Source organism: Kogia breviceps, chromosome 4, assembly GCF_026419965.1.
Source record: "Kogia breviceps isolate mKogBre1 chromosome 4, mKogBre1 haplotype 1, whole genome shotgun sequence".
NCBI lineage: Eukaryota > Metazoa > Chordata > Mammalia > Artiodactyla > Physeteridae > Kogia > Kogia breviceps.
Window position 1 is genome coordinate 40,830,899 of NC_081313.1, and position 20,113 is coordinate 40,851,011.

Genomic DNA, 20,113 nt, shown 5'->3' on the forward strand with positions numbered 1-20,113 from the left:
CCAGTAGAAAGAGACTGACAGTAAATGTGATAAATCAGTAAAATACTAAATAGTATGTTAGACTATGGTATTATATAAAGTACTAGGAAGATATATGGAAGGTCTACAAGACAAAATAGGGTGGTCATCCCTCACTACTCAAAAGTTCCCATGTCCCTAACTTTCTAGCCAAACTGGGTTTAGCCACTCCTTAAATATATCTTGCCCTTCCCATCAATGAGCTCTTTGCTCAAGGTATTTCTCCTAGAAGGCCTTCTGCCCTGTCTCCATGTGGGTGGCAGTTTAGTATAATAGTTAATTAGACAGGAGTCAGCACTACCTATGTTTAAATCTCTGCTTTAACACTTACCAGCTGTTGGAATTTGGATAAATTTTTTAACTGTTCTAGGCCTTAATTTCCTTATTTAGAAAACGGGTGTAATAATAATTATAATAATACTGACCTCACAGGGTTCATTGCAAGGCTCAAAATGAATAGGCTATATAAAACATTTAGAATAGTGCCTGGCACTATTCCAAGACCAGTACCGCCACTACTAAAATTCTGCTTTTAATTGTGCTTCAGATCCAGCTCCAAAGCCACTTTTTCAATCCCTAACCATAAGAACTGAAGGAGGGATTTTCCTTTTCAGAGGTCCTATAGTCCCTTGGTTTTATAATTCCAGTGGTATTTGCCCTGTATCACTGCAAACATTCACACTATCTTGAAGTGTGTTTATTTATATATGTAATTATAAACAACCCCCCCCCCCATGAAGTCACGGCTCCTGAGGGTTTAGACTGAACATAAACTTTTCTTCTTTCTCCTTATCTCCTTCTCCTCTCTTCTGTTGAGTGTTTTAATTGGTTCATTATTCATATATACCAGAGAGTGGGTAAGACAAGGAAATGGGAGAGAAATTAGAACACACACACACACACACACACACACACACACTATTTATAGTTCTATAGTAGTTCATTGAATTTAAATCCACCTACATTCTTGATCTCCTTCTCTGAGAAAAGTTTGTATGGGATGCAAACAAGGGAGAACACAGTCCCTGCCCTCTCAGGATTCACAATCTAAATTGGGTAGAAAAATACCTTTAACTAAACGACCTGAGCCCCAGTGCTTTTTTTTTTTTTTTTTTGTACATGGGCCTCTCACTGCTGTGGCCTCCCCCGTCGCAGAGCACAGGCTTCGGACGCACAGGCCTAGCGGCCGTGGCTCACGGAACGGCATGTGGGATCTTCCCGGACTGGGGCACAAACCCGTGTCCACTGCATCGGCAGGCGGACTCTCAACCACTGCGCCATCAGGGAAGCCCCCACCAGTGCTTCTTGAATCTAAGTCTCAAAGTGCTTGCTGTTTCTCCAGATATATCATATATTAATTTTCATTCTTTTTTTGTCTGAGTAGTATTCCATTTGTATATATATACCACAGATCCTTTATCCATTCATCCTGACAGCTCCTACTTTTACAACCCAATCAAAAAGAAATTCCTATTCCAGCTGCCTCGCTATTCATTGATTTTAGTTGTAAAAGTGGAAAAACTAAAAGGGAGAAATTTAAAAAATGCACCCCTGTCATATTCACTGTTTTTCCTTAGAATGATGTTGATCCAGGAATAATAGTCTTAACCAGGATGTCATATATTTTGAATTTCGAGTAAGAAAGGTAAATCCCTTTATTCTCAAGTTGGCTTTTGACCTGCCAAGTGACTCTATGTGGCTCGCCTATTTCTTCCCAATTTGGTGCCTCCTATTCCAAAGGAGAAATTCTAAAACTTACTCATAAAACATTCAGAACAGATTTAATTGAGAGAATACCTTAAACTTTACTGCGCAGTATCCAGGTAAAGAGTCAAAATGCAATAAAGAAAAACAGAAAATTAGGCTCTAGAACACAAAGTATTATTTTTTTCAGAAAGTTTTTACTATCACAGAAGTAGGTGATACATCTTTTAAGGCTTTGTACTAAGCTTGCCCAGCAAATGCACGGCTAACTGGAATATTCTAGTAGAACAATCAAGGTACAGGGAATCTCCTTTGAGACCAGGAAAAGGCTAGCTGATCGGTAAAGACCCAACATAATTTCTACCAAGGCGGCTAACATCACAAGGAGACACAAGACACTACAGTGAACAAATTAAGTCCTGATGGGTCATTTAGGAAACTCACACATTCCAACACATGATGTCTTACCATTTCATTTTGCTCTGCATTTCAAAGAGATGATTTACCTCTAACCCAAACCTCTGATATTCAGGAATCACCTATTCATATTTATATGAAGGCAACCACTACAAAAGAAATCCACGAAGCTCCAGTTTGCTCTGGAATCAATATCCTAGGGGAAGACAACAGTTTTCACTTTCTTTTCTTTCTGGGGAACAAAAGCATCAGATAGGAAAATCTGTCCCTTCGGAAAAGGATCAGCCATTCGTTCTGTAGAAGGCCCCTGAAAGTAAGCAGATAAGGGAAAGGGGATATCTGGACTTGCCTGAGAAAAGCCTTTTAGGTCCAATGTAGCAACTTATTTGAGAGCTGCAACTCATTAAGTGTGGCTCTGATATCACTTCAGATATGAAGATTAGTGGAACATACCAATAGATTGAATCATCAAACAATTCTCTTAGGAATTTGAACATAGCCAATTTGATGGAGAAGGACTCCAAAGGCCCAAGCCTGTATGGGATCCTGGTAGAGATAAGATACAGACACCTTTCAGACAAGGGCTTCATTCTTCAGAAATGGAAGCTCAAACTGAGAACTTTCCAACAACATTATCATCAGTGTTTATTAGGAGTCTATACACACTCTGTGGGCATTAACCAAACACAGAAAATCTAAAGTCTCTGCCTTCACACAGCACACAAATGAAGAAAGTAACCCCACCCTCCCCCTCCTATTCCAGCGAACAGATCTCTTTTTAAAAAAATGCTACTAGTTTATATCCTCAAATCTTTATTGATCCAGAAAATAGTGCTCTTCAGATTCCTGGCTTGAGAAGTGCAGCTATATTGAACCTTTTCTGATACTCGGGAGAAGCTGCTGGATATCTTCTTTGCATTACCTCTAGAAGGAATGAATTCACATTGCTCTAATCCCTCATTTATCAAACTCCTTCACCAGAGGAGTGAAGGGGGACCTTTTGCTTCTTATTTTATGAGTCTGCCAGGAGTGAACTGGCAATCAAAACTGAAGCTAAATTCCTCAAAATGCTTTTGGTAAAAAGACATAAGACAGCACTGTGCTTACAGATATTGCATATTCTAAGCTATCAATCTTCAGTGGAGACTGGAAAGAGGCTCTGAATTTCCCATTCTTAGAAATCACGTGGCATATGCAATAAGAACATATGGCCATGAGATAGCTGAGGCTTCGATTTGTACCACAGCCAAGAACACTAGACACCCAAGTATATAACTACTGATGAATTAAGGAATAATGCAGAGAATTTGCCGAGAGAAGGAAAAAGATAGACTGAGTTGGAAAAAAGCAGACATTTTAAAGGTATCTGGCAATGGGTAGTATCAAAAATATTTACATAAATGTGATAATGAGAGTGATTTAGATTAGGGGGGCATGGAGCGAAGAGGTTTCTCAAACTCAGCAGAATTTCAGTAATTTTCAAAGATGATAGCAAGGCTTTTAAAAACAGAAGCAGGGGATTGCATACTAATAAATATGAAGCTCTTAAAATCTGGTTCAAAAGCAACAGCAAGCAACAAAGGCCCATGACAAATGTTAAGCAAATGAAATCAAAGAGTCTGAATATCTGAAAAAATGTTAAGTATACAAAGCAGATGAAATTTTGAAATACAGTTTTCATTTGAGGAACTGATTGGAACCTACACATTGAAGGCTGAGAGGTGTAAATATGGTGAGATTGACGGTACGGAAAAAAAATGTATTCCTTTTGAAGGTCCTTTAAACTTTAACAGTATCAACACAAATCTATAACCTAATTGTACAGTTAAGTTACTATAGGAGATGTGCAATTGATTTTATATCTTCTGGGTTTTTATTGGGCTTTTTTTCCCCTCCCTTGGTTTTGCTCTCAATTGAGAAGGAACACTTTATCTTAAAAGCACCAGGTGTGAATGAACATTCACTGGGCAACAGTACAAGGCATAATATACCCTTCAAACACCTCCTTATCAAGGCTTTTGTTATAGATCACCACCATTCTCTGTGAAAACAGGAACCATATTGCAAAGATCAGCAGTCTGCAGTTTTCTTTAACAACTTCAAGTACCAAATTGTAAGTCTAAGAGGTGTGTGCCAAAGGTGTTATACAACATACTGAGTACTAAATAGCAAAAGCCCTCCTGTGATCACACTCCCTCAGCTTGGAAGGAATTCGGGAAGCCGCTGAAATGAACATGGAATGGTTTGCAGAACCTCTGAGTATTCACAATAGCATCTATTGAGGAAAACGAGAGAGGATGGGGGAAGAAAAGAAGGAAAGGTTCGAGTAGCACATGTGTGTGTACACTTTCTTCTTTTCTTAAAATTGTAATATAGTTAATTTACAATGTTGTGTTTATCTATCTTTTTTCAGATTCTTTTCCATTATAGGTTATTATGAGATATTGAGTAGGTCCTTGTTGTTTATCTATTTCATATATAGTAGTGTGTATCTGTTAATCCCAATCTCCTAATTTTTCCTCCCTTGACCCCCTTTTCCCTTTGGTAACCATAAGTTTGTTTTCTACGTCTGTGAGTCTACTTCTGGTTTCTAAATAAGTTCATTTGTATCGTATTTTTAGATTCCATGTATAAGTGACATCAGATGATATTTGTCTTTCTCTGTCTGACTTAGTTCACTTAATATGATAATCTTTAGGTCCATCCATGTTGCTTCAAATGGCATTATTTCATTCTTTTTTTTATGGTTGAGTAATATTCCATTGTGTACATATATCATATCTTCTTTATCTGTTCATCCATTGATGGACATTGTGTGTACACTTTTAATAAACAGCTAGGATTTTCAGATCAAAGATCCGTGGCAGCTGGCATATTTCTGTGGAAGGGCATTGGGGTGGGAGCAGAGGAGGTAAAGGGGGCTGACATTTATGGAGGACCTACTCCATGCTGGGCTGCAGAAACCATGCGTTTGAATCACCTCACTTCTTTCTTTCTTTTTTTTTTTTTGATTTGAATTTTATTTTATTCCCACTTGTTTCTTATACCAACAGCCTTTGTTCTTCATATCAGCGCTCTGCCACTTGAACTAGAAAGACCACTGTCCAGCCACTTTTTAAACGCAGACTCTTGAGGAAGCCACTTCATGTCTTTTATTTTTTTAAGTAGAGATAAACAATTGTCCTTGAAGAGTTCTGGTACAGCTGGGGTACAAATATTTACACGTAAGTGACTGCCCAGAGTAGGTGCTCAAGAATGGATACTTTTAAGAATGAAATTTATAGCTACTTACTAGAAACCTGGGATTTGAACCTGGGTCTTCTAAATATAAAAACTCTGTTCCCCAATCCCCCCCACCCTTAGGAGTTTCTCAATTTGTTTTTTTCGCAAGCAGAAGAATTAAAAATATAAATTAGTTAAGTAAATAAATAAAAAATAAATAAAATAAAATGCCAAAGCCCCAATCTTTCCTTTCTACAAGTGCCTTCATAAATTTTTTTTTGGCTATTTTACCAAAAATAGCCTAACTTATAAACTTATTTTCCCCACATATTCAAAGCTAGAGTGTAGTTGTGGACATGATGAAAGGTTCTCACATTGGTTTTGTTCTTGGCTTCAAGTTGGTATACATCTCTGGTTATCTGGCTTTCACAATTTATGTTGTCATTTTATGTGGAAACGGCTCCCCAGCGCAAGGTATGTGTTTCCACAGGTTTGTGCTAATTTGCATAGTCTCTGAGCAAAATGGCGAGGAGCATCATGGTTGCTCCTTGGGTGCTCTTGGGATTTAAAAAAAAAAAGATAAGCTGATGTGCCAGGCACTGTGTGCCAGTCACTGTGGTGAGTGTCTTAGACGACAGGCGGAAACCATTAACGCACGATGGTAGCTGGCCTCCCCATCTTCTTCCGGTGTCAAAGGCGAGACCACACCCCACAGCCTCCACCGTGCTGGGTGTGGCTGGTGAGTCCCGGGAGTAGGAGCATAGGGGATGTGCACCCCTTCTACCCCTTGGAGCAAACAAAACCTTTGTGACACCCCTCTTTTCTGTGCATAATCCTTGCTCTTTTTCCACAAGACGTTGAATAGCATGGGCTCCAAGGACCTAGAAGAGAGCAGCCTGGGATGGAAAGTATCAGGATCCTTGAATAAGTACATGGAGCAGAGTGCCCCCACTGACCCACACAGTACTGTGAGGTGACCGAGAAATAAACTATAGTAACAAGGCATTGAGACAGCAGACTTGATAGCAAGTTGTGCTATTTACTCCAACCAGTACAGAAATATTACCTCATTTACTCTCACTACAGCACTGTCAGCTAGTATTATTACCTGCATTTAAAACACACAGGGGAACAGAGTTTCAGAGAGGTAAGCAACTTGTCCAAGGGCAAAGAGCTACCGGGTGATGAAACTGATGTGCGGCCCTAGGTCAGTGTAACTCTGGAACCCGCGTTCTTACCCAAGGTAGTCAACTGCCTCCCTAATAGCGGTTATAACTATGTAAGCACAAACCCACATTAGGACAGTACCTGTTTTAACCTTGAACTTATGTTCCGTAACAGAAGTGTTTTATTTTCCCATTAATTATAATTAAAGAGACTACTAAAATTTCACGTGGACTAATTTTTGTAGGTGATTTCACTCAGGGAGCAACAGGTTAATGTATATAAAACATTAAAAGCAAGGGGTAGTTCCCAGGAACAAACAGTTTGAAAACCACTGTGTCACATCACACTGCTTCTTATATTGTGCTACTCAGGTATCTTCTTCTTCTTTAATAGCCAGTCAGTTCTAAAATTCATTTTTATGGACGTATCAGTGCTACAGATTAAAAGTTAGTGCACACTTTTAGAGCAAGGCATTCCTGAGTGACAAGGTGAATCCATCAGTGCCTGATCATCAAATCACTTTAAAAAAATTTATTTATTTATTTATTTTTGGCTGCGTTGGGTTTTCATTGCTGCACACAGGCTTTCTCTAGTTGCAGTGAGCGGGGGCTACTCTTCGATGCGGTGCACGGGCTTCTCATTGTGTTGGCTTCTCTTTGTTGCAGAGCATGGCTTTAGGCACACAGGCTTCAGCAGTTGTGGCACACGGGCTTCAGTAGTTGTGGCACACGGGCTCAGTAGTTGTAGCTCGCAGGCTCTAGAGCACAGGCTCAGTAGTTGTGGTGCACAGGCTTAGTTGCTCCGTGGCATGTGGGATCTTCCCAAACCAGGGCTTGAACCCATGTCCCCTGCATTGGCAGGTGGATTCTTAACCACCGCGCTACCAGGGAAGTCCCAGACCACTTCTTGTTTTACTTAACTTGTAAAGCAGACTCATTTGGTTTGTTGGTTAATTATGGATCCCCAGCAGCTAGCCACTTTGTAACGAAGAAGACGAACTTTTCTGATGTGTCATTAGTTTGAGTTTTTGGCCTTGTCCACATTTCAGTTCTTACTTTACTTAAGGCTTAAGTCTATATTTAGCTCTATATAGTTCAGTTCACATTTCCCATCCCTTTGCCTGTGCTTAATAACAGGGATGCAACACGGTCCAGAACCAGTCCCTGCCCTAGGACCAGGAGAAGAAGCTGATATTTCACCATAAGAGAATCACGGTGTTGTAGTAGTTCAGTTAGCTCCTGAATCTGTTTTATTTTTTTAGATGACAAGGACTATAATAACTTTGTGCAGTCATTCTTGAAGTTTCGCTAACTTTCTGTGTAAATGATGCCTAGTGAAGAGGAACTATTTCAAATACTGAAGAAAGGTATTCTCCAATCAGAATGGACACTGGCAGTAGTGCTGGAGCACGTTTCTAGAGGCTCCCTCCTAAGCCAGGATCTGTCCCTTTGGCTGTGGGATGGTGGAGCAGCTCGGGTCACAGGGAGGGGCCAATCAATGCAGGTAGATAAAACAGCGGGGCACTTACAGGCATGGGCCACTACTTCAATATTTTAACAACTCGTCTGTATGCAGTGATGCATACTGATTTAATAGTGCCTTGACCTACAGTAGGTGATGGAAACTCAGACTTGTGAATACCGACTCCATAGGAGAAGGACAGCCACTTCTCCACCTCTGCTGGCAACTGAGCCGTGTAGATCCCAAACCAGAAATACAAGAGAAAAACGACCAGTAAACTGTCTCTTCCCTTGACAACGTTCACTTTCCTTTATAAGCATTTCACGTAGAGCGGCGCTCCATAAATGTTGCTGACTGACTGACATTTATTGAATGCCCAGTGTACACAGACAACGTTCTGAAAAACTTATCAAAAGAAAATACAAATGACGTATGTTAAACTAGCAGTTATTTTGACGATCGAGAAAAAAGGCAGCCTTTTGGAGATGAGGATGCATTCACAACTACACCCTAATGAAGTCCTGCGAAGAGAGGTAACTTCCAATTTAGGATCAAACATGCTTTGCAGAGTGCTTCCCCCGCCACCCCTCCATCCATCATTCAAGCTCTGGTCTTCATCAGCTGCCATTGGTAAGGGTGAGACAGAATGAAATTCATATAACTCAGCACAAACAAATAACTACCCCCACGCCTGAAGAAAAATCCTATCATCTCCCCAGCTTGAAACACAAGTTTGTGTTTGTGATCTGATTTTGAAGACCATATAACTTTACATCTGCTTAAAATATGATGCAGCTGGTCCGAGGGGTAGGCTGTCTCCTGCCCCCTCCCTTCGTAAAAGACTACTTGGTAAAATGATCTTTGAGTGCTAGGGATGAATTATACATCCTGAAAGTTGTCAAATGCGCAAAGCGTTTTCAAGGAAGGGTGATTTACTTAAAGCAACTCATTTACTAGTAACCTCGACTGTTGGGCATATCAAAATAATAATCTTGCAATATCCAAAAATATATCAAGTTTTATTGTTTAAACAATATTTTTTAAGAACCTGTTTTTTTCCAGACTAGGTAAACATTATAAAATTGAAAAGACATATGAACACTTACAACTAAAGCTTAAGATCCTCTTTGAAAGATACATGAATGAAAATTTTCAATTAGAAAGCAGGGCCTGAGAGATACATGAGACATGACTATGACTTCTCTTCCTGGTGTTAGATTATGACTTTCAGGAAAAGGAGGTAATAAAAGCGTGGGGAGAAAGGTATTTGTCTGACATTGTGTCAGATTTCCTAAGGCCCACGAGCACCTTGAGAAGTAACAGCTGGGAGGAGAGGACGGAGTGCTTTAGCAGCCTTTGGAAAGTTGCCATTATGTCTCCTTAGCTTTCTTAAAAAGCCTTCATTTGGTATTCATCTTTTACTTTTATTAGCTTAAAAAATTTTAGCAGATTGTCCCACAAACGATGCTATGGGAGATATTCACAATTTTGTTGATTACTTTTCAAGCCTTTCTTAGTGTTACATTAATTATTCTAAACAGCATTTTAAAACTGTTTAGATGAATTGAGAATAAGATTCATTCCAAAGAACTGATATGAAAAAGATACTCTTAGAGTCAGAATTTTAGAGCCAGAAGCGGACTTCCATATCATCTATTTCAACCCTCTCATTTTACAGATAAGGACACCAAGACCCAATTGGGTGAAACAACTAAACCCAAGGTCATCTTAAGAAGGTCCTGGACATGAATCAAACTTCTAACATTTAGTCTAATGTTCTTTCTACTAATGGCCAAATCCACACTGCTTGTCCTTTTCTCATTCCCACTCGGAGGCTGCTCGTAGCAACTACCCCACCCCTCATCCTGAACACAGGACAGCAACCAAGCTGCCTCTGGCTAATGGCAACACCTGTGGGTGGCACAGGGCGCTGCAGTTTTCTCCCACCAAGTGCCTTTCTTTCTCCTTTGTGTACTTGGTCTCTTCCAGTTCTTGTCAAATTCAATGAAACCGTGAGCCCCAAATACCCAAATCAGTGTCCACGAATTTATGGAGAAAGTAAGCAATATATTCAAATCAGGAAACTGTTAAGTTAAATGTATTAGACATGATAAAAATTTCATATCCCTCAAAAAGTGCTCGTAAGTGTCTTTTAGCATCTTTCACAAAAGTCTCTTTCTACTGCCTTTAATAAAATCTGTGTCTTTTGAAGCATCAGTTTTCAAGTCTGTTTTTTAATTCTGAATTTTTAACTTACTCATTTGCCCTAAATTACAGATACTTTTTTTTTTTTCTTGGAGATTTTGTTTGTTTCTCATGGTCCTTACTAACTCTGGGACAAAATGCAAGTCACTAAACCAGTTCCTGAGTGGAAAAGTGACAGTATTGAACCTTATAAACTTCAGCAAACATTGACCACACATGTACTATGACACACATCTAGGACCACACATGTAGGACCATGTTCTGCTCCTGAAAAATGAGCACAGATGAAAAAAGGACAAGGAACTTAAGAGTCTTGGTAGTTGTGTTTGGAAACTTGAAATTAAAAGCATGTAACAAGGAGAGGATGGCAGGACCAAGCATAGTGCGATGAAAACTAAGCATCAAGAGCCCCAAATCTGTGATTTGAACGAGGTAGCAACTCAAGGTGGCGCACGGAGTGGTGGCCCCTGGCCCCTTGAATTCTGGCTTTGCCTTTCCTAACTATGTGACCTTGAGTATGTCTCTTAACTTACCTGAGCTTTAGTTTCTTCACCTCTGTGGTGACAATAACATCCCTTAGCCTTTAGGTTATCCTGTGGACAAGGTGAGAGGCTGCATGGGAAGCATTTAGCTTAGTGCCGGGAGTGTAGGAGGCACTGCATAAATGTCAGCTCGTGTTATTCAGCTCTACCCTCTCGATGAGTGCAGAGACGGCCTGATGGTAACTCAAGTTCCTGGAGTCTCCGTGGAGGAGGCAGGGTTCAAGATGGGCCTTTGATTATAGGTCAGATTTGAACAGAGGCATCTGGATGCCAGAAAAGGCTCCAGGAGGTGGGGAGGGATGGATGGTTTCTTGAGTAGTTTAGACACTAAATGAGGGCAGTATTTTAGGATCAGCATTTGGATTAGATTTTTTTTTTTTTTTTTAAATTGCAGGGTAAAGGTAAGCATTTGGGTAAAAAATCATTGCAACTGTTCTGGCCATGATCTCCCTAGAAAGGAGGCTCCTCAGATCTTTCTCTTCACTTTTAATTCTCTAAACCCCCTATGAAGCATGGATAATAATGGATTAAAATTCATCAAATCATTTCAGGTTAAGGAGAGGAAGAGGCTTTGCTAAATACCCTTTAGAAATATGAGGCATAAATTGAGACTCGACTTTGAGGACTTTACAAACAAATAAAGCCACAGTTAACCAAATTCTACAAATTATCACTAGTATTCATTCATATAGTCTCTCTCTCTGTAAGTATGGACGTATTTATGGGCTACACTTGAAAAATAAAATCCCAAGGACCTTGTTATTCCAGGAAATGGCTGCCAGGATAACTGGTTCAAGAAGAACATCATATAAGGCTCAGCAAAGTTCATGCAAACCTTCTGCACTGTCTCTTCCCTCACCTCCAGATGTCTATCCCACACAAAACTCACTTCTGTAACCAAAGCCCGCTGCACATTCAGAATGAAATGACTTTCTACTGTAAAAATGGTGTCATCCAAAGCCCCACGATCACTGGGATGTCTGCTTTAAGACGAATGAATTTGCCAGTCTGTAGAGAGTCCAGGTAGTTATGCTTTAGCAAAAGCACTGTAATTTTGTTTCTGAAATTTCATTCTTTTCTTCTATAAACAGGAATACAGAATACCCAAGAAAGATCACCTTCAGAGTTTTTATACAGGTAAAGGGAAACTGTTCTCTTAGCTTTACTCCTCAGGGTTATCTAATTCTTTGTTTAGATAAGCATTCCAGATGGGAGAATAAGTTTAAAAAAAATGAATACGTAACGATATGCAGACTGGTCAGATAGAAGGAAAGGGGGACGGAGGGAGGAAGTAAGGGTAAATATTATTGTTCCTTCCATGGAAGTGTTTTAAAACGAAATGTCTTGCCCCGAAAAGTCAAGAGGTACGTAAAGCATTGGTGGTTGAAGTCATTTGAGAAAAGCACAACCAGAATGTGTATTTCTTTTATGGGTCAAACAAAAGTCAGCATAATTGTGAATGCCCTTTACTCCACTAAAAAATTGTTATAAAAAATGAGCACTCTGGAAACTATAAAACTATAGTTTACTATACGTGTTTTTTAGCAAATAATAACTGCGAGTTTTTTAAAAAATTTTTTTACCAAGCTACTGAATCAGAAATAGGTAACAATTTAAAATATAGCTTTTCTATCACTGTGCAAGATTAATTCCCCTTTATTAAATTTAGATCCTAAAAGATAATTCTCTTATATGAGAGCGCTGTAAAAAACAAAACATTTTATGTATAGCAGTACTGAGGAACTTGGCCAGGAGAGTCAGGGTGGAAGGCCCAGTGGATTACCATAAAGGGGCGGATCCCATCATTGGGACTGATGCACATGCTGGTCTGGCTTCTCAATCAAAGCAGCTCTTGCAAGGCACAAGTGTGGCAGCAAATGGAAAGAAAGGCACAGCAGACTTTACATTTTTCTATTGCATAGAAAGAAAAAAAAAAATCACACGATAGTTTACAGCGGACAAACTTGCTACTAAGTGAAGTATTCTCTTTCTTTACACCCTGTTCTTGGGATGGGTTGATCCATTTACTGTGAGTAATGGGGAGCCTAATAATTTCACAGGGATTTTCAGATTAAAGACCAATGATATTAAATACCTGGAGAACCTGGTGTAAATAAAGATGGATTGTGAGCACTACTCAAATATTTAATAATAAAATAAAAAATATATTTTCATAATAAATCTACAGATCACATGCTCACATAGGCTACCTCTTCCCACCCGATGTATACTGTGTTGGCTACCAGAAAAAAGAAAAGAAGGGAAAAAAAGAAGAGACAGACACAGACCCCTTTTATTGTTGTATCTCTTAAAACTGAATGTTATCTAGAGATCTCCATCTTCACTAAGCAGCCTATGGCTTCTCTTCCTGTTGCTACAAACTTGCCGACATTTCTCCATCATCTGAGAGATATCTTCAGGGCTTCAAAGAGCCCGAGAAGGAAAGGGTTATTTGAGAGAGATGAAATTTACCATCCTTTGGCAACAAACCTTTCCTCACATTCACATACGTTTCAATAAGCCTACTTATTTCATGGAATATTCCATGAAAATAGGCATCACTTCTCCTAAATGCAAGAGATACATTTAGTAGAAAGGAGGTAGAAGATATTGCTTTTCGTATTAGAGTTCATTTCAAGACTCAGTAAAGGACACACTCTAGGATGCTCAACATATTGGGGGAATATTTTCTTAGGTCGACTTTTAAGCACGTGCCGACTATAGAAGACACTCCTATGAATAAGACAACTACAGAAGAGCTCACTGTTTTCTTAAATTATCCAGTATCACAGAGCATCATTGAAACTTTTCACATTCAAGTGGTTTCCCCGTAGAAGAGATATAAACTGGTAGAGGGAAATAAGCCATGTTTATGCCAGTTTAAGTCAATAAAAATCTGTTTGAAATACAAGCAAATAAGTGGAAAGATGGTGTCACAGATTCCTTCAGGAATTCTGGGCACTAGATTCACCCTCCATGCCTTTATTTATTTCTACCTAAAAAGGGTTCCATGAGAATAAATGATGATGTTCCTAATACCTGAGTAAAGGGAACAGTATAAACATGGAATGCTTTACACCCGTCATAGATTAAGCCTTTCAGAAACCATAAACTGTGATTATAAATAGTCTCAAAATCAATTCCTTATGAACATAAATGGATAGTCCCAGCTTTACATGGCTTACAAAGAGGACAAATATTAATGGAAGTTATATGCTATTAATATATGCTATTGACAAACAGGCTTATATTATTACAAAAAGGGGGAAAATTCTCTCAAATTTAATCTTTCCTCCAGTGTGGGTTGCTGTGTCTAGCCCAACAGGTTTTGTACAGTGTGACACCAGGATGCCATTTACGCAAATTATTATGTGAATGATGTTCCTACCACTTCAAGTGTATATAGTATACAATTTGTTCTGTTGAAAGAAATAATTTAAGATTTAATGAAGGATTAAATAATTTAATTCCATCAAGAAAGATAATATGCTTGATGTAGTCTCCTACAAATCTTTAGGGAGCTTACTTTTATTTTTATACCATATCTTAGACTTGAGAATAGTTTTGGCACTAGGCAGCCATGCTCAATTTGAATCTTCCTGCTAAAGTAAGCCGTAGCACTAGATACCTTTATTGGTGCCAATCTCATCTCCCTCATCTTTGGCCCCTTTATTTTCTTCCACCATTTATCACGGAAATAATATAAAAGCTATATACATTTTCCTACACAGTACATTGCAATTTCCTCAACAGCATAAAAGCTCAACGACAAACCAAACAAAATGAGAATGACCAGGAGTCAGGCATTTCATTTCTTCTAACTCTACCCCACAAGCCTTTCTTTTTCTCATCCCGGTAGGTAGGTTTTGTGTTTGTTTGTTTGTTCCAATAACTGTCTTCCAAATAAGCCTGCAGGTTGGCTGATTATACCTCTTGCATCTTACACATCTTCTGGACTCTGCACACTTGATACAGTAGCTCATTAATGGAAAATATACTTTTTTTTTTTTTTTTTTTTTTGCGGTACGCGGGCCTCTCCCTGTTGCGGCCTCTCCCGTTGCGGGGCACAGGCTCCGGACGCGCAGGCTCAGCGGCCACGGCTCACGGGCCCAGCCGCTCTGCGGCACGTGGGATCTTCCCGGACCGGGGCACGAACCCGCGTCCCCTGCATCGGCAGGCGGACGCTCAACCACTGCGCCACCAGGGAAGCCCTGGAAAATATACTTTTTGATGGGTCAGGCTTATCCTAACTCACTTACTGGCCTTAGACTGCCACTTGTCTTTATGATTATTTTACATAATGCATGGTTTCTGGAGATTAGTCCACACTTTGCTGGATCTCAAAATTCAGTTTTGTAAATTAGCGTTTGTATTTACTTGATAAACTAAGAAGGGGCGGCCCTGGTGGCCGTATATTGCAACGTCATTAAAAAAAATCATAGCCGTGAGCATTTTCAAACAAATCTACATCTTATAAGGAAGGGAACTTCTGCTTATTGAGAGAGAACCAGGATAAAGAATGCAGAAAACATGCTTTGGGGGAGGGTGAGAGGAGGCAGTAGAAAACTAAACTTAAATGCTTTGGGTACAAATCCCCCCCAAAAGGGAGTATAAACCCAATGGAACTGAGTACCTCCCATTAGCCCCTGGCCCTTCCAACAGTTCCCCCTTCTTTGAAGAGCTTTGCCAATGGCTTTTACCTCTGGCACAAAGACCAGTTACAAAATGGACCTACTATTCCCAATCCCAGGCTTTGAAATTACAAATAAGCAAGGAAGAAAAAAACCTTCGTAAGCGGATCACCATCTGGGTTGACGAACGAATTTACGCCAATGAAGTGGTGCTACGAAATTAATAAACATTCTGGAAGACTCTGTGCCTTGATCAAAAGTACTGGGTGAAAGCCAAATTTGGAAACTGAAAGCAGGCTGTAGCCAATGTTTGTGGTCTTTATCATTCACTGTGATATTGGTTATAGGTAACGCGCTGGACGCAGTGTCAGTAGGGAGTTAACGAAGCCTTTGAGATCGGAACGTGTGGCTGGCAGTCACAAAGCAGGCCATAGGGAACGAAGATTTGCAAACAGAGGCTAAATGTGAGATTGTCTAAGATGAAGGAGCTCAAGAAATTGCACGTAAAACGTAGAAGAGCTGGGGCAAAGGACATTTAAAGCCCCGCCAATTTCTGATCCACTTCTAGCAAATAGAGCCCTGTCTTATAATCCCTCTGGTCTCCCAAATGCCTCCAAATTTATTGGGTACAATTGGGCTTATTTGAAAGGATTTATAGAAACATGAAAACTTAAGGTCATAGTTATCACAGAGTCAAAGCTGTAATTTCTAACAAAGAAAAACTTTTATTTAGAAGAGGACTGAGCATCTCTGCTATATTCTTTTGACATTACTTTTGGGGACAAACTTCAGAGTCTTTTCCAAAAACAATAACCCTACCTGCCTTTGCTTCATGCTCTCCAAGAATCTTCCAAAGTCAGGGCATGGAGACATGGGTAGAATTACCCCCTGAGAAAAAGGATTAATTGAATCTAGAGGGAAAAAGGACATGGGACATAGGGAGGGTATAGTTGGAATAGCATTCCCTCACAGATCTTGATCGTCAGGAGAAAGCTATCCTTTTTTCAGTGAAGGTTAAGAAAAAGCATTCGAATGCACTAGAACGGACACTAACAAAAGTCTTCTCAATATACATCAAGTTTAAGGATTTCTCCCAATGAAAATCTATGCTTTCTTCTACGTTGCTTCGTTCAGTTTTAGAAGATGGTGGTTGATATAGCATATTTTCACAATAACAGCTGCAGGATATTTCCAAAATCTGGCTTAACTAGCGATGCCCAAAGGGCTAAATCTAGATTATGAAGATTCCCAAAGTTATAAAAATGAGTGCTGTGCAGGCAGAATTCCTTAAGCTCGAACTCAAAATCAGTCAGGATTGGTAAAATCATTGCATGTTCTTTTACTCTGACAATTTTCATGAAAAGGAAATCATGGGGCTTCCCTGGTGGCGCAGTGGTTAAGAATCCACCTGCCAATGCAGGGGAGATGGGTTCGAGCCCTGGTCTGGGAAGATCCCACATACCGTGGAGCAACTAAGCCCGTGCACCACAACTACTGAAGCCTGAGCTCTGCAACAAGAGAAGGGACTGCAATGAGAATCCCGCACACCGCAAGGGAGAGTAGCCCTTGCTCTACGCAATTAGAGAAAGCCCGCACGCAGCAACGAAGACACAATGCAGCCAAAAACTAAAAAAAAAAAAAAAAAAAAAATTAAAAAAAAAAAAAAAAGGAAATCATTAAGATTTCACCTGGGGTTTTAAATAAACATTGAAATTATTATAGTTATTTAATTAAAGCCCTTTTGATAGATGTTCGTAGAAATGTTTCCTAAGACCAGTATGTATGTACATTTAGTTGGCCTAGGAAAATATTCCCTCTGGAGTGTCACTTAACCCTTCATTAAGCCTTTATTTGTTCCAACAGGAGATACTGAGCCATACTGCTTTTATAAGCCACTGCACCTGGAGATAGACACATTGGCAGACTCTATAAAGACAAGTGCAGAATTCCTGGGTGCCACTTAACTCAGGGCTTCCTTACTGTCATTTCATGAGAAACCTTAGTAAGCAACTGTGCATCAACTTAGAAGTATAATTTTTTTATCGTTTAACTGAAATTCTAGGGAGGACAGTATATAAATGGAGAAAAAATGGAAACCAGGCCACACAGAGCTCTTAAATAAATTTAATGGCTGCCCAAAGACAGGAGATTTAAATAAATGTACAATAAACTCTTACCACTTGACACATACATCTTTTCTCTATAGTTTGTGGGAAGACCAGTGCCAACAGAAGAAGGCCTTAAAGGATGTTATTACCCATTTTCCATCTATTAATAGAATAATGCAGTAGTCAAACGACTTTCAAAAGATAAAAGCATCATTCTCTCTAAAGTTACTGGACTCCTGCCGAAATCACAGTCATATTTTCATATTTGTCAGCTCAAAGAGACTCTTTTATAATAGCAAATAAAAATTAAGTGTTCACACTGGGCTTCAAAGCAAAATTCTTTCAGTGATGAGGCATAAAGCACAGTATACATCTTTCTTTAGGGAGGTTGACTGCCTCAAATTCAGTATTCAAGCTGGTAACATCACAGAGTTAAAACATACTGGGACAATGACGGCTATGATCCGATTTTTAAAAATTACGCTAATTATGCAGAAAAGAGTTCTCACATGAGTGAATCCAGAGCCCTTTCCTAGAGGTGGCATTTTTCAGAAATGTCCTTAATAAAGACATGGAACTGAATAGTGAACAGGGATAAAAAGGGACAGTGGATCACAATTAAGATACTATTACCACTTAGTGGATGCAGAGCAGTATCCGAGTAAAGAATTAAGCCACTTACTAAACTAATGTAGAAACGCTATTAAATAATAGTAGTCCCTTGGGTGTTACTTCTTTCTTGGTAAACACACTCACATCCTAACACTTTTTCTTGGATTATTTTCCCACTGACTGAAGGAATTGTTTTCTTTATACCTCCTCTCATCCAGGAGCAGTGTCTGCTAATAAGGAGATCCACACTTGTGAGGAACAGAAGTAGTGATAAGTCATTGATTTAAATAGTTTCAGGTTATTGACAAAAAAGAAAATAAATTATGGCAGAATCCTATTTAACTACTAGCCGACTCAAGAGTACAAATGCAAGCTTATCCTCTTTAGAGGGGTCTAGTCTGTATCACTCTCTTGTTTTAGCACAGTTGGTGGACCTTTACAGTTGGAAATATCCCAAACCTCAGTACCTGGGGTAGCACCCATCAGATAGTAAGCTCTCCATGAATTGTTGAGAGAAATCCTTTGGAATGTGGTTATGTGTTTTCTGGATTCCTCGGTAAATCTGGAGGGTGCAGAGGGCCAATTGACAGTGTGTAGGGAATTTATTCATATCATTATTCATTTGCATTTTGATAGCCATATTCTGCCAAAGCAAAGTAACACCACCACAAATCCTAGATAATCTCAGATATGTATTTGTAATCTCAGAGAAGAGGAAGAAAATTTAAAAAAAATAGTTTATGAAAAAATTAGCTTTTAGAACGAGATGCATATATAAGACCTAATAAAATAATATTTCTTGATATTTATATAAAATATAATCATAAAATATTTTTTATATAAATATTTTCATGTTAGGCCTCTTAGAAATAATGATTATAAATAAGCAGTCAAAGTCAAAAGCTACCATTTGCTTCAAACTTGCCTGTTTTGAATGCTTTACATGTTTTTGTGCATTTCTCCTCAATAACTTTATGACGTAGATGTGATTTTGCTCACATCACAGTTTAACAATGCTTAGAGAAAGGATGGACAATTTGCCTAAGGTCACATGGCTTGAATAAGGCTGAGTTTTAAACCTAAGCTGATTCTAAAACCTATGTGTCAAATACAATGGAATATTACTCAGCCATTAAAAAGAATGAAATAATGCCATTTGCAGCAACATGGATGGACCTGGAGATTATCATACTTATATGCGGAATCTTGAAAAAAATGATCCAAATGAACTTATTTACAAAGAGAAACGGACTCATAGAGAACAAACTTATGCTTCTCAAGGGGGAAGGGAGAGATTGGGAGTTTGGGATTGACATGTACACACTACTATATTTAAAATAGATAAACAACAAGGACCTACTGTATAGCACAGGAAACTCTCCTCAATATTCTGTAACATCCTAAATGGGAAGAAAATTTGAAAGAGAATAGATACATGTATACGTATAACTGAATCAGTTTAGTGTACACCTGAAACTAACACAACATTGTTAATCAACTATACTCCGATATAAAATAAAAATTAAAAACAAACAAACAAACAAATAAAACCTATGTTTTACTAACGCACTGTCTAGCCTGAGTGACCAGAGTATTGGGGCAACCTCAGGGAGGTGGACCAGCCTGAATCTCAATCTTGGCTTTGCCTTTTGGTACCTGTATGATAATGAGCAAACCTTTGCATTCTTCTCTGAAGAATAATATCTACCTATCTTTCAGGGTTGTTATGGGAATTACAAAGAACATCTATAAAGTACTTGAGAGCTGCTAGCATTGTTGTTGTTACTATCATTATTATTACAAGGAATATAGAATTTTGAAATTCATTAAAGGTTAAGTGCCCAATGTTTTCATCTATCCATGCATTTCATCTGCATCCAACCTAATGTCGGGACTCAGTTAAGCAGGTGAGCCTCTCTGCTGGGTTGGCTGGAGGAGAGGCTGGGACCAGGACTCTGCTTCCCTGCTCAGGGTGGTTTCGATCACTCTCTGCTACCTCTCACTTGTTTCACTTTAAAAAGACTAA

At 39.1% G+C, this 20,113-nt stretch overlaps 1 protein-coding gene across 2 annotated transcripts in view; it reads right to left on the reverse strand.

Annotated features, from left to right (window-relative positions):
* Positions 1-20,113, reverse strand: part of ARL15 (ADP ribosylation factor like GTPase 15) — a 425,781-nt gene that overhangs the window by 35,082 nt on the left and 370,586 nt on the right. The window lies entirely within an intron of this gene.